Source organism: Chiloscyllium punctatum, chromosome 12 (genome assembly GCF_047496795.1).
Source record: "Chiloscyllium punctatum isolate Juve2018m chromosome 12, sChiPun1.3, whole genome shotgun sequence".
Classification (NCBI taxonomy): Eukaryota; Metazoa; Chordata; class Chondrichthyes; order Orectolobiformes; family Hemiscylliidae; genus Chiloscyllium; species Chiloscyllium punctatum.
Window position 1 is genome coordinate 68,586,495 of NC_092750.1, and position 15,170 is coordinate 68,601,664.

The 15,170-nt window shown below is 49.8% G+C and overlaps 1 protein-coding gene across 1 annotated transcript in view; it reads left to right on the plus strand.

The window, feature by feature from the left end:
• Positions 1 to 14,251: 14,251 nt before the first annotated feature.
• The window catches only part of rad54l2 (RAD54 like 2), a 126,371-nt gene continuing 125,452 nt past the window's right edge, over positions 14,252 to 15,170 (plus strand). Inside the window, exon 1 of the mRNA XM_072582709.1 lies at positions 14,252 to 14,443. The gene's annotated coding sequence lies outside the window, so the exon portion shown is untranslated. The remainder of the gene's footprint in view (positions 14,444 to 15,170) is intronic.

Sequence of the window (15,170 nt, forward strand, 5' to 3'; positions counted from 1 at the left end):
AAACAAACTCGGTACCACAGCCACATTCGCTTCCTCAGTGCATGCCTCCGTAACCAACCCATCCCACACTGACTCCGGACCACCTTTAAACCAGCAGAGTTCGGACCCGAACAGGACAAACAGTACAGACTACAGATTCAAAAACACCAGCAACAGTTCTCCTTCAAGATCCTCCGCTCCACACTTGCAGCAATGCGCTGGCACCTAATCTCTCTCCAGTCAGCCCTGCCTCAGCTGAGGGCCACACTCTCTCAGAATTGCAAAGGACCCACTCTGTACTACATCCTCAGGAGAATTTATACTCTCAACAAACAGTATTTCAACTCCATCTCAAACATCAAAAACTGTAAGTACAACAAACTTTTATCTACCCACCTCCATAACCAGTGCTCCACAAACATTCCAGAAGATTTCCGAGCCTCTGGAACTGTTCGGACACCATTAGCCATGTGGCTGGTGCAGCTGCCACCCCCACGCTGATTGATGATGTCACTTCCGCCCCCATCATGGCCACTTCCGCCCCTCACAATTCCTCATGCATCACACGTGACATCACTTCCACCCCTCACATCATCGCTGATGTCACACACTCAGTGACTTCCGCCACTCCTACTGCCATGTCTGCCACCACTTCCGCCCCCACTAACGCCACTCACCTGCATTTTGCTGACACACCCCCCACAGATCCCACTGTCACCATTCCCGGCCCCCAGAACCCTGAGGGGAACACCACCCCTGCTCATGACTCCACCCCCATTCCACCCACCATCACACCCACTCCAGGTACTGGCTCCGACCCCACTCCCAGCTCCACACCCACACCAGATCCCAGCTCCCGGCCCTGCCGAGTTTTCACCATCCCTCCAGACCTTCCCCTCACTGAGGACGAATGATCAGTCCTCAGCAAAGGACTCACCTTCATCCCCCTCCGTCCACGCATCAATGAATTTAATACACGCCGTGACGTCGAACAATTCTTCCGTTGCCTCTGCCTCCGAGCTTACTTTCACAATCAGGACTCCCGCCCACCTTCCGAGGACCCCTTCGCCCACCTCCAACACACTGCATCCACCTGGACACCCTGCACTGGCCTATTACCTGCCCTCGACCTCTTCATTTCCAACTGCTGCTGGGACATTAACCGCCTCAACCTGCCTATCCCCCTCCCCCACTCCAACCTCTCACTCTCACAACGTGCAGCCCTCCAATCTCTCTGCTCCAATCCCAACCTCACCATCAAGCCAGCAGATAAAGGGGCACAGTGGTAGTCTGGTGCACTGACCTCTACACCGCTGAAGCCAAACGCCAACTCGAGGACACCTCTTCCTACTGCCCCCTCGATCATGACCCCACCCCCCATCACCAAACCATCATCTCCCAGACCATACAGAACCTCATCACCTCAGGAGATCTCCCACCCACAGCTTCCAACCTCATAGTCCTGGAACCCCGCACTGCCCAGTTCTACCTCCTTCCCAAGATCCACAAGCCTGACCACCCTGGCCGACCCATTGTCTTAGCATGCTCCTGCCCCACTGAACTCATCTCTACCTACCTCGACACTGTCCTATCCCCCCCAGTCCAGGAACTCTCCACATACGTTCGAGACACCACCCACGCCTTCCACCTCCTCCAAGATTTCCGTTTCCCCGGCCCTCAACGCCTCATCTTCACCATGGATATCCAATCCCTCTACACCTCCATCTGCCATGACCAGGGCCTCCAAGCCCTTCGTTTTTTCCTCTTCCGACGTCCCCAAAAGTACCCTTCCACTGACACTCTCAGTCGTTTGGCCGAACTGGTCCTCACCCTTAACAATTTCTCCTTCGAATCCTCCCACTTCCTCCAGACCAAAGGGGTAGCTATGGGCACACGTATGGGCCCCAGCTATGCCTGTCTCTTTGTTGGCTACGTACAGCAGTTGATCTTCTGTAATTACACAGGCACCGCTCCCCACCTCTTCCTCCGCAACATTGATGACTGCATTGGCGCCACCTCGTGCTCCCACGAGGAGGTTGAGCAATTCATCAACTTCACCAACATATTCCACCCTGACCTTAAATTTACCTGGACCATCTCTGACATCTCCCTCCCCTTCCTGGACCTCTCCATCTCCATTAATGACGACCGACTTGACACTGACATTTTTTACAAACCCACCGACTCCCACAGCTACCTGGATTACACCTCTTCCCACCCTACCTCTTGCAAAAATGCCATCCCGTACTCCCAATTCCTCTGCCTCCGCCATATCTGCTCCCAGGAGGACCAGTTCCACCACTGAACACACCATATGGCCTCCTTCTTTAGAGACCGCAATTTCCCTTCCCACGTGTTTAAAGATGCCCTCCAATGCATCTCGTCCACATCCCGCACCTCCGCCCTCAGACCCCACCCCTCCAACCGTAACAAGGACAGAACGCCCCTGGTGCTCACCTTCCACCCTACCAACCTTCGCATAAACCAAATCATCCGCCGACATTTCCGCCACCTCCAAACAGACCCCACCACCAGGGATATATTTCCCTCCCCACCCCTTTCCGCCTTCTGCAAAGACCATTCCCTCTGTGACTACCTGGTCAGGTCCACGCCCCCTTACAACCCACCCTCCCTTCTTGGTAACTTCCCCTGCCACCGCAGGAACTGCAAAACCTGCACCCACACCTCCTCCCTCACCTCCATCCAAGGCCCTAAAGGAGCCTTCCACATCCATCAAAGTTTTACCTGCACATCCACTAATATCATTTATTGTATCCATTGCTCCCGATGCAGTCTCCTCTACACTGGGGAGACTGGACGCCTCCTTGCAGTGCGCTTTAGGGAACATCTCTGGGATACCCGCACCAATCAACCACGTTGCCCTGTGGCCCAACATTTCAACTCTCCCTCCCACTCTGCCGAGGACATGGAGGTCCTGGGCCTCCTTCACCACCGCTCCCTCACCACCAGACGCCTGGAGGAAGAACGCCTCATCTTCCGCCTCGGAACACTTCAACCCCAGGACATCAATGTGGACTTCAACAGTTTCCTCATTTCCCCTTCCCCCATCTCACCCTAGTTCCAAACTTCCAGCTCAGCACTGTCCCCATGACTTGTTCTTACCTGCCTATCTTCTTTTCCACCCATCCACTCTACCCTCCTCCCGCCCCTGACCTATCACCTTCATCACCTCCCCCACTCACCCATTGTACTCTATGCTACTTTCTCCCCACCCCCCACCCTCCTCTAGCTTATCTCTCCACGCTTCAGGCTCTCTGCCTTTATTCCTGATGAAGGGCTTTTGCCCGAACTGTCGATTTTACTGCTCCTCGGATGCTGCCTGAACTGCTGTGCTCTTCCAGCACCACTAATCCAGAATCTGGTTTCCAGCATCTGCAGTCATTGTTTTTACCCTGCAACACATCTCCCTGATCTTCTGATGATGTTTCCTCTTCATTTAATCATGCACTAGATGTTATTCACGTGGTGAATTGTTCCTTGTCTCTCTTCCCAGAATTCTAGACATTGCCTTCGGGAAAATCTCTGGTCCACAGGAGATCCCAGTGGAGCATTGCTGCCTAAATGGTGGAATAAATACAGTCAGCAATCTAAGGGTATTTGCCTGAACCCAGTGCTTGCATCCAGTTCGTGAAAAACTTGCCCATCGCCAATTTTGCCAAACTATTACCCAGAGGCAAAATAAGACTTCAATGTACTTTGTTTTAACCGAATGAGATTCACACACAAGTTTAGTTCTGCATTTATCTTGGGAACAGTTTGTTCAGTTCTGTCACTGGTGACCTATCACTTTCAATCATGCCATTTAACCGAGGTTATACTTAAGTAACATTGCGATGGCCCTATGTCTCCCAACTGTGAGCTGCAGTTCCAACTGCGTCTTTTAGCATTCACTGCCTCACCTCACTCTTCCGAATAACGTCACAGCTCTCTGCTAAATTTCATCTAGCATCTGTCTGCCCATTCCATAATGTGCTCCTCACATCTGTTTCTACTCTCCTTATTGTCAGCCATGATTTCCAGTTTTGTGTCAACTGCAAATGATGCTCTGCATACCCAAAGCCAGGTCAGTAATATATATCGAAAAGAGTGATAATCTTAACACCTTCCTCTGGGGAACACCCCACTGTGTTTCTCGAAGACTGAAAAGCAGCTGCTCATACTGCGCTGTCTATCTCTTAGCAATGTTGTGCCTCCTGCCCTGGTCCCTGTCATCCCATGAATTTCAATTTTGCTATCAAATTTGTCACGTGATATTGTGCCATCTACCATTACAAGGTCTCTGTTTAAAACACTGTGTTGTTGCATGTGACAGAAGGTCACCTCGTGTAACCACAAGTGAAAGGACAGTAACAGCAGAGAGTTTATAATGAGATTGGGACTGTGAATGTCAGTGTGGTTTGGGTCCTTCAGTAAATGTTCTGCCAATCACTGATTGAACAACAATTCTTCCTGTCTCAAGCCATCATTGTGAAGAATTATTTAATGAAAGCATATCAGGAAATTTAATCTTCTCCTAAAGTTCCACATATGGCTCCAAGTGCAGCATGGATGGTGTTTAGTTAGATTTGATAACAAGGACCGAGGGGGTGGGGTGCGTGGGGGGATGGGGGTGTTCCTTTATCTATCCAATTGCCTTCATTCTCTTTGGGGGATGAAGGGATTGCAAATGCAATGGCATTGACATTAAACCCCTTGGATTATGACATTAGAATTACAGAATTGTACAACCAGACAGTGCAGGGAGAGGCCAGGCAGTCCATGCAGTTTCTGCTGATTGTTTCGATCACCCCAGTTAATCCCACTCCCTCACTTGCCCCCACCACCCCACGGCTTATGGATTTATCCAATTCTCTTTTGAATTGCTCCAACTCATTACATGCCTCCTCGTCTTCTCAGGCAGTGTAGTAAGGCTCCATCTTTGTGTCCATTCCCCCCTTTCTGAGGATGGAGACTCCACTCCGAGTGTTCCTGCTTTACTGTCAGACTTTTGTCAGCTTCCTTCTATTGATATCTGTCCAATTCTTCTTTTCCACCTCTACTTTATCGATCCCTATCTGTCTTTGTCCATTTCTTTCTGGCAAGAGAAAAGAACTCAATTTGGTAGCACTTCTCATGGCCCACAGAGTCTCGAATTGCAGATGGCATGGTGGCTCAGCGGTTAACACTTCTGCCTCACAGCGCCAGGGACTTGGGTTCGATTCCAGCCTCGGGCGACTCTCTGTGTTGAATTTGCACATTCCCCCCGTGTCAGCATGGGTTTCCTCCCACAGTCTGAAGATGTTAGGTGGATGGATCATGCTAGGTTGTCCAGGAATGGCTATGGGAATTGCAGGGATGGGGCGGGTGGTAGGAGAATGGTCTGGGTGGGATGCTGTTTCAAGGATTGATCTGGTCTGGATGGCTTGCTTGCACATTATAAGTATTCTATAAGTCACAGTGAAGGACTGTGTCATACCCAATGCTCCAGCACTGGGGTAGATGGTGCTGTCTATTACTGTTTCAATATGATGTGGAGGTACCTGGGTTGGACAAGGTCAAAAATCACATGACACCAGGTTTTGTCCAATAGGTTTATTTGAAATCACAAGTGAGGCTGCGAAAGCTAGTGTTTTCAAATAAACCTGTTGGACTGTTACCTGGTGTCATGGGATTTTTGAACAGTTTAAACAAGTTGCAGACAACTCTGACGAGAAGGTTATGTTTGAATTTGTCCAGATGTCCCACAGTGACCCAAAGCGGTCAAATCAATACAAACACAAACTGATACCAAAGCAAAACATTCCCACTTTATTAGGAACAAAACTACAATAATCGTTAATATTAAACATACTATCCCTAATCCTATTTGGCTCCTTAAGGTTACAGTACTCCCTGAATCTCTTGTAGATTTACCTAGTTGTTCTCTCTGTGGGCTCTGTCTCTGTGAAGCTGCTTCCTTCCTCTCTCTCTCTGGATGGTTAACTGCGCCTTGCCACCTTAGTCTCCTCGGACATCCTCAGATGATTCCAGAAATTCTGAAAGTGGTTCCAAGAGAGGTCTGCAGGTGAGCTCTGTTTTTGTACCTATTTGATGGTTTTCTGGAACTTTCTATAGTTCTGGCCAATCAGGGAGATACACTTAATAATTTGAAACACAAGTCAATCACTTGGGTGGCATACGACAGTTAGTTTCTTTGTGTAGCAGGACCCAGTGCCTTTCTGTCTGGGCCCTCCTTCGATTAGTGAATAAGTTATTGGGGTATGTCTGTGTAGAATAACTGTTGCCTTTTACGTTATACTAATGTCATTATCACCTGGCCGCTGTGTTTGCACTGTGCCTGGTATGTGGGTTTTGAGATTTCAGAGTTTCACTTGCCCAATGTACCCAGCATCCCTTGCTGTTTGGCCAGGTTCACAATCTATGTGTATTTTAGTAGCAAGAGGCTGCTACAATGGTGTGTCTTATTGTAGCTCCCTGACAGTTCCAGGTCTCCTTACGCCTTTGGCAATTCAGTCTTCCTGCTTCCTCAAGTATTATGGACTATCACCAAACAACAATGTCACAGCTACACCCTACCCTCACACTGTGCATTCATTTACCCACACAACATTAAACTAAAGGCCCTGTTTCCACTCTTCGGGCCACATCATAGGTCTATAGAAACTTTTACAGGAAGGAGAGCGATTCTCCCCTGGTCAATATCTATCTCTTGAGAAAATGTCATGAAAACAGATTATTTGGACACCATCACATTGTTGGATGTTTCTGTGTGCAGATTGGTTGCTGTGTTTCTGACATTAAGCAATGATCACACTTCCTCAGCTGTCAATCATTTTCAGGACACCACAAGGTTGTGAAAAGTGCTATATAAACGCAGGTTCTTTCTTGCCAGATATGCATAGACAGATAGAGGGGGTGAGAAGTAGGTTTGATTAATAGCAGCATAATAGAAATAGAATCCCTACAGTGTGGAGGCAGGCCATTGAGTCCACACTGACCCTCTGAAGAGTAGTCTACCCAGGCCCAACCCCTTAATCCAACATTTCCCATGGCTAATCCACCTAACCTTCACATCCCTGGACACTATGGGTAATTTAGTACGGCCAACCCATCTAACCTGCACATCTTTGGACGATGGGAGGAAACCCACACGGAGAACATGCATTACAGTCACCAGAAGCTGGAATCAAACCCAGGTCCCTGGCGCTGTGAGGCAGCAGTGCTAATCACTGAACCACCGTTCCACCCAGACAGAAAGAATTGAATAGTTGTAGACAGAAGGTAGGGAGAAGTAGAGAAAAGTGGGGGAATGCATAATGGTTTTGATACAAATGATAGGTAGACAGAGTTAAACATGGGCAGATAGAGCAGTGTGTTAATTTTGTAAATCAAGCTACTAGATTGATTGCTGGATAATGGAGCAACAGGCTGATGGATATACTGACAGGTAATAGAAAGATATTTTGCAGGCTATTACTGCCATCTACTGGCAAAAGCATGACACTGCATTGTGCCTCTGGATGTGATGGGCAAGCTTCTCTCTGAGGTAAAAACAATGACTGCAGATGCTGAAAACCAAATACTGGATTAGTGGTGCTGGAAGAGCACAGCAGTTCAGGCAGCATCCAACGAGCAGCGAAATCGACGTTTCGGGCAAAAGCCCTTCATCAGGAATAAAGCTTCTCTCTGAGTTAAGTTTATGAATCCTTGGACTCCAAACAGATTGAAGTAGCTGGAAAGAGATCTTCGGTCTGTCTGAGGAGCACGGGGAGCCATTGGCAAAGTACAATTGAGGTAGAAGGTGAACTGCAACTACACTGACTAGTCGAATGGGTCCAAGGGATTGTGTGATCAACTCCTGAATCCATTTCTTATTAGATTACTTACAGTGTGGAAACAGGCCCTTCGGCCCAACAAGTTCACACTGACCCTCTGAAGAGCAACCCACCCAGATCCATTCCCCTACATTTACCCCTTCACCTAACACTAGGGGCAATTTACCTAACCTGCACATTTTTGGACTGTGGGAGGAGACCCAGAGGAAACCCACGCAGACACGGGGGAGAATGTGCAAATATCACACAGACAGGTGCCTGAGGCGGGAATTGAACCCAGGTCTCTGGCGCTGTGAGGCAGCAGTGCTAACCACTGTGCCGTGTTTTTGCATTTCTTATATTTCAATGGAGAGGCACTGTGCGCAGTGACAGCTCTCTTCTATATTTTTTTCTCAGAGTCAGTCCCCTCCTCTGACACAAAATGGAGGGTCCTTAACACTGATTACAGCTCCCTCAGAGCCAGCTCTCAGGGCAATCAGAACCTCTGATGCTCCTGTTTATTTTTTTCTTCTTCAGGACCCTCCTGTTTTTTTTAAATTACCCCCACACTATCGCCTAACTGCAGTAGTGCTTATTTTTCCCCAGCACCCATGTGTGTGTGCACGTGCTCCTCTGTATTTTAATGTGTTGTAGAACTTATAGGGGATTAGTCTGACGAATCACTGTCTGGTGATAGTCAAGGCCTTGGGGTGTGTGATGCCGCTTATTGACACAGAATCCCCTCAGGAATCTGAAAGCTTCAGCCAGTTCACTGACCCCATGTTCCCTCTCACTGCGCAAAGCAACCTCCAAAAGTGAGGGGCAGAGAAAGGCTATTAAGCCTGCTGCTTAGAGTGTTGGTCCCAAGTCACCTCCAACCCCACTTGTACCCTGGTATCCCAGCATTCCCCCCAGGAAAGGCCAATGAAAGACGAAAAGGTGAGAATAGCCATGAAGAGCCTACGGAAAATTCTTACAACGTGCTTATAACTGCCTCTCCCTTTCCATCCAACTACATCATTTCTTCTAATCCCAGATCTTATTGTGAATTCACTCTGACCTGACGCTGTTTGATGTTAAATGACCTGTGCTCAGCGAAGGATGCAGTTTTGTCACTTTATGCCCCCACCTCAGCAAATCTCAGGCCAACAATTCCAAGATGGCGGCACTGACAAGGTAGGCAGCGTTTGGGCTCCTGGGTCCATCCAGTGCAGATGGCTGCCTCCTCCCTTTATTTCCTCACTTTCCTTGTCTTTCTTCTTTTTCTTCATCTTCTTCCTGTTGGCAGCAGTGGGGACGGTGAAATCACGGAGGAGGGCAGCCAGACTAGGATCCTAGGTAAAGCAGCAGCCTGGCCTGGCATTGGACTCCTGTTTGTGGTAGGCCCAGAGTGGGGAGTTCAGGCTTTGGCGAGGCGGTGGCAGCAGGTCCTGGTTGTGGTAAGGTTCGGAAGCCGGGGTCTCCTGTTTAACGGTGCAGCGGCAGCAGAGCTGGGGGCTCCTGGTTGCGGGGTGACAGTGGGCTCAACACAAGACATGGCATCGCTGGCCTGTTGGTGAGGTGGACCTAGCAATGTAGAGAAGGCGCCTGAAGAGGGCGACTCTTGACATTGGTGCATCTGGTGCAGGACTCATGGTGGAGGTAGAAGGAAAATGGACTTTCTTTCATCTTTATCTTTTTATTCTTAAAGTATTCAGTTGGCGCCAGATTGTGGCAACTGTTGAAGCTTTTCACTGTATTGTAGAGTACACATGACAATAAATCATCATTCATTCATTCTCTAGAGTTCCAAAGGAGAGTCATTATGGACTCGAAACATTAACACTGTTTTTTCTTGTACAGATGCTGTCAGTCCTCCTCAGGTTTTCCAGCACTTTCTTGGCTTATTTCAGATCGCCGCCATTCAGTGTATTTTGGTTTTAGTCAGGGGAATTCCTCTCCAATCAAAGGGAATAGGGTGAACACATGGATTCTAACTGTGAACCATCTATCCGTCCAAATGAGAGAGAGAGTCGGCTAAAAACAACTTCTGAAGGCTCCCTGCTTTGTTTACTCTTTCATGGGAAATGGGCAGGGCCAGTACTAGTTTATCGCCTATCCCGAATTACATTCAAATTGATTGATATGCCATTTCAAAGGTTGACCACGCTGCTCAGGATCATATGTAAACCAGATCAATAGAAGATAGATTGCCTTCCCTGAAAGGGATTATTGGAACAGATTGGCTTTTACAGCAGTCGATGACAGTTGCCATGGTCACCATCGTGCAGACCATCTTTATATTCCAGATTAATTGACTGAGTTTAAGTTTCCACCAGCTATTGTTGAACGCTTGCTCCTTATCCTGGGCCTTTGTCCCGTTAGGATGTTTAGGATTCTATGATACTTACTGAAGGTATTTCTTACCAGATCATAAACAACTAAGAAATTAACTTGTTGATTGGCGATCAGACGCTATTGTTGGGAAAAACAATGTACACTCATCGTAGCTGCACCATTGGATATGGATTTAAAGCTGTCAGTCAGCCATAAGACCATAAGACCATAAGACATAGGAGTGGAAGTAAGGCCATTCGGCCCATCGAGTCCACTCCGCCATTCAATCATGGCTGATGCGCATTTCAGCTCCACTTGCCAGTGTTCTCCCCGTAGCCCTTAATTCCTCTAGACAACAAGAACCTATCAATCTCGGCCTTGAAGACATTTAGCGTCCCGGCTTCCACTGCACTCCGTGGCAATGAATTCCACAGGCCCACCACTCTCTGGCTGAAGAAATGTCTCCGCATTTCCGTTCTGAAATGACCCCCTCTAATTCTAAGGCTGTGTCCACGGGTCCTAGTCTCCTCGTCTAACAGAAACAATTTTCTAGCATCCACCTTTTCAAAGCCATGTATTATTTTGTACGTCTCTATTAGATCTCCCCTTAATCTTCTAAACTCCAACGAATACAATCCCAGTATCCTCAGCCGTTCCTCATATGCTAGACCTGTCATTCCAGGGATCATCCGTGTGAATCTCCGCTGGACACGTTCCAGTGCCAGTATGTCCTTCCTGAGGTGTGGGGACCAAAACTGGACACAGTACTCCAAATGGGGCCTAACCAGAGCTTTATAAAGTCTTAGTAGTACATCTCTGCTTTTATATTCCAACCCTCTTGAGATAAGAGACAACATTGCATTCGCTTTCTTAATCACAGACTCAACCTGCATGTTTACCTTTAGAGAATCCTCGACTAGCACTCCCAGATCCCTTTGTGCTTTGGCTTTATTAAGTTTCTCACCATTTAGAAAGTAGTCCATTCCTATATTCTTTTTGCCAAAGTGCAAGACCTCGCACTTGCTCACGTTAAATTCCATCAGCCACTTCCTGGACCACTCTCCCAACCTGTCTAGATCCTTCTGTAGCCTCCCCACTTCCTCAGTACTACCTGCCTGTCTACCTAACTTTGTATCATCGGCAAACTTCGCTAGAATGCCCCCGGTTCCCTCATCCAAATCATTAATATATAATGCGAACAGCTGTGGCCCCAGCACCGAACCCTGCGGGACACCGCTCGTCACCGGCTGCCATTCTGAAAAAGAACCTTTTATCCCAACTCTCTGCCTTCTGTTAGATAGCCAATCCTCAATCCATCCCAGCAGCTCACCTCGAACACCATGGGCCCTCACCTTGCTCAGCAGTCTCCCGTGTGGCACCTTATCAAAGGCCTTTTGAAAGTCCAGATAGACCACATCCACTGGGTTCCCCTGGTCTAACCTACTTGTTACCTCTTCAAAAAATTCCAACAGGTTTGTCAGGCATGACCTCCCTTTACTAAATCAATGTTGACTTGTTCTAATCAGACTCTGCTCTTCCAAGAATTTAGAAACCTCATCCTTAATGATGGATTCTAGAATTTTACCAACAACCGAGGTTAAGCTGATTGGCCTATAATTTTCCATCTTTTGCCTTGATCCTTTCTTGAACAAGGGGGTTACTACAGCCATCTTCCAATCGTCCGGGACCTTTCCTGACTCCAGTGACTCTTGAAAGATCTCAACCAATGCCTCTGCTATTTCCTCAGCAACCTCTCTCAGAACTCTAGGGTGTATCCCATCGGGGCCAGGAGATTTATCAATTTTAAGACTTTTTAACTTTTCTAGCACTATCTCTTTCGTAATGGCAACCATACTCAACTCAGCCCCGTGACACCCTTTACTTTAAGCCATGATTGTGTTGATGGTGGAAAAGGTTAAATGAGCTGCATCATGGAATCACAGTAGCATCACACCTCTGAAGGAGGCCATTCGGTTCATAACATGTACCGGCTTGTTAATTGAACGTCATTCTTTAATGCCAGTCTCCTGATTATTTCTCATAACCTTGCACATTATTTTTTATCCAAGCAATCATCCAAAGTCCTCTTTAGTGTCTCAGTTGAATCATCCTCCACCTCATTTCTGTCAGTCCATTCCAATGTCCAAGTAATAATCGAGTGAACAAGTTTTCCTCATTTCATCCTTGCTTCTTTTACTAGAGTCATAGAGATGTACAGCACAGAAACAGACCCTTCGGTCCAACTCTTCAATGCCAACCAGATATCCTAGTCCCATTTGCCAGCATTTGGCCGATATCCCTCTAAACCCTTCCTATTCATATATCCATCCAGATGCCTTTTAAATGTTGTAATTGCGCCAGCCTCCTACACTGCCTCTGGCAGCTCATTCCACACATGCATCACCGTCTGTGTGAAAAAGTTGCCCTTTAGGTCTGAATTAAATCTTTCCCCTTTCACCTTACACCTATGCCCTCTAGTTTTGGACTCACCCACCTGGGGAAAAGACCTTGTCTACTTATCCTATCCTCATAATTTTATGAACCTCCATAAGGTCAACCCTCAGCCTCTGATGCTCCAGGAAAATAGCCCCAGCCTATTCAACCTCTCCCCGTAGCTCAAATCCTCCAACCTTGGCAACATCCTTGTGAATCTTTTCAAATCCCTTTCAAGTTTCACAACATCCTTCCTATTGAATTGAACACAGTATTCCAAAAGTTGCCTAACCAACGTCCTGGTAAAAACAATGACTGCAGATGTTGAAAACCAAATACTGGATTAGTGGTGCTGGAAGAGCACAGCAGTTCAGGCAGCATCCAACGAGAGGAATGCTGCTCGTTGGATGCTGCCTGAACTGCTGTGCTCTTCCAGCACCACTAATCCAGTAACCAACGTCCTGTACAAATTAGATTACATTACATTTAGAATAGATTACATTACAGTGTGGAAACAGGCCCTTCGGCCCAACAAGTCCACACGACCCGCCAAAGCACAACCCACTCATGCCCCTACATTTAACCCTTACCTAACACTACGGGCAATTTAGCATGGCCAATTCACCTGACCTGCACATCTTTGGACTGTGGGAGGAAACCGGAGCACCCGGAGGAAACCCACACAGACACGGGGAGAATGTGCAAACTCCACACAGTCAGTCGCTTGAGGCGGGAACTGAACCCGGGTCTCTGGTGCTGTGAGGCAGCAGTGCTAACCACTGTGCCACCGTGCTGCCCACCATAACAGCTGCAACTTGACCTCCCAACTCCTAATGGGAACAGCTTCTCTCTATCCATTCTATCCAGTCCACTCATGATTTTGAAAACCTCTATTCGATCTCCTCCTCGTCTTCTCTCCAAAGAGTTCCAACTTCTTCAATCTGTTCTCATAACTGAGGTTCTTCATCCCTAGAACCATTTGGGTAAAACCATTTCTTGTATATGCCCCCTTCTATGGTTTGTGATTCTGTATATACCTGTCCCACAGATTCCAGGAGATACCAGTCCTGGGGTAATGTCCAAGAGCTGCCAGGAGGTCCATATCTGTTGCAACTCGCCAGATGGCGCTGTTAATCGAGCGGCGACGTTTCTGCGACTGCCGCGGGGCGATGGTGTCTCTGCGACGGCGCAGAATGCCGGGGGCCGATGGATGGCGACAACTCTGCAACAGGCGGCAGGTGGCGGTGTCCCTGTGGTGGCGCAGGGTGCCGGCAGGCGGCAGTGTACCAGCGATCGGCAGGTGCCGGTAGCCGGCAAGTGACGGTATGTCTGCGGCGGTGCGGGGTGCCGGCGGCCGGCAGGTGACGGTGTGTCTGCGGCGGTGCGGAGTGCCGGTGGCCGGCAGGTGACGGTATGTCTGCGGTGGTGCGGGGTGCCGGCGGCCGGCAGGTGACGGTGCGTCTGCGGCGGTGCGGGGTGCCGGCGGCCGGCAGGTGACGGTGCGTCTGCGGCGGTGCGGAGTGCCGGCGGCCGGCAGGTGACGGTGCGTCTGCGGCGGTGCGGAGTGCCGGCGGCCGGCAGGTGACGGTGCGTCTGCGGCGGTGCGGAGTGCCGGCGGCCGGCAGGTGACGGTGTGTCTGCGGCGGTGCGGAGTGCCGGCGGCCGGCAGGTGACGGTGTGTCTGCGGCGGTGCGGAGTGCCGGTGGCCGGCAGGTGACGCAGTTGTGACTCCTCTTGGTGGCCGGACCGTTTGTTGGCGCTCCCTGTTTCCCGGGAAGATTGTGGGGAGCGTTGGAGCAGCGCTTTCTCTGATCGCAGTCGATGTGAGCGGGGGCGACCATTTTCCGATTAAAGTCGGTTTGAGGGTCGGATACATGGTCACGGAGTCGCGAGTGCCTGAGGTAAGAGGCTGGATGCCGCCGGAGTCCCCCGGCCCCGGCGGGTGGAAAGGCCCGGGATCGGCCTGAGGCCGGGCCCGAGACAAAGGGAACAAAGAGAAGGCGGCGGCACCGAGTGAGAGCAGCGCCCGCGGAACCCCAGAGCGCAAACCTCACACACCCCCATCAACCCCCACACTCCCCCCATCAACCCCCACACTCCCCCCATCAACCCCCACACTCCCCCCATCAACCCCCACACTCCCCCATCAACCCCCACACTCCCCCCATCAACCCCCACACTCCCCCCATCAACCCCCACACTCCCCCCATCAACCCCCACACTCCCCCCATCAACCCCCACACTCCCCCCATCAACCCCCACACTCCCCCCATCAACCCCCACACTCCCCCCATCAACCCCCACACTCCCCCAAACCCCACACCCCCACACTCCCCCATCAACCCCCACACTCCCCCCATCAACCCCCACACTCCCCCAAACCCCACACCCCCACACTCCCCCATCAACCCCCACACACCCCCACACTCCCCCCATCAACCCCCACACTCCCCCCATCAACCCCCACACTCCCCCATCAACCCCCACACTCCCCCCATCAACCCCCACACTCCCCCCATCAACCCCCACACTCCCCCCATCAACCCCCACACTCCCCCCATCAACCCCCACACTCCCCCCATCAACCCCCACACTCCCCCATCAACCCCCACACTCCCCCATCAACCC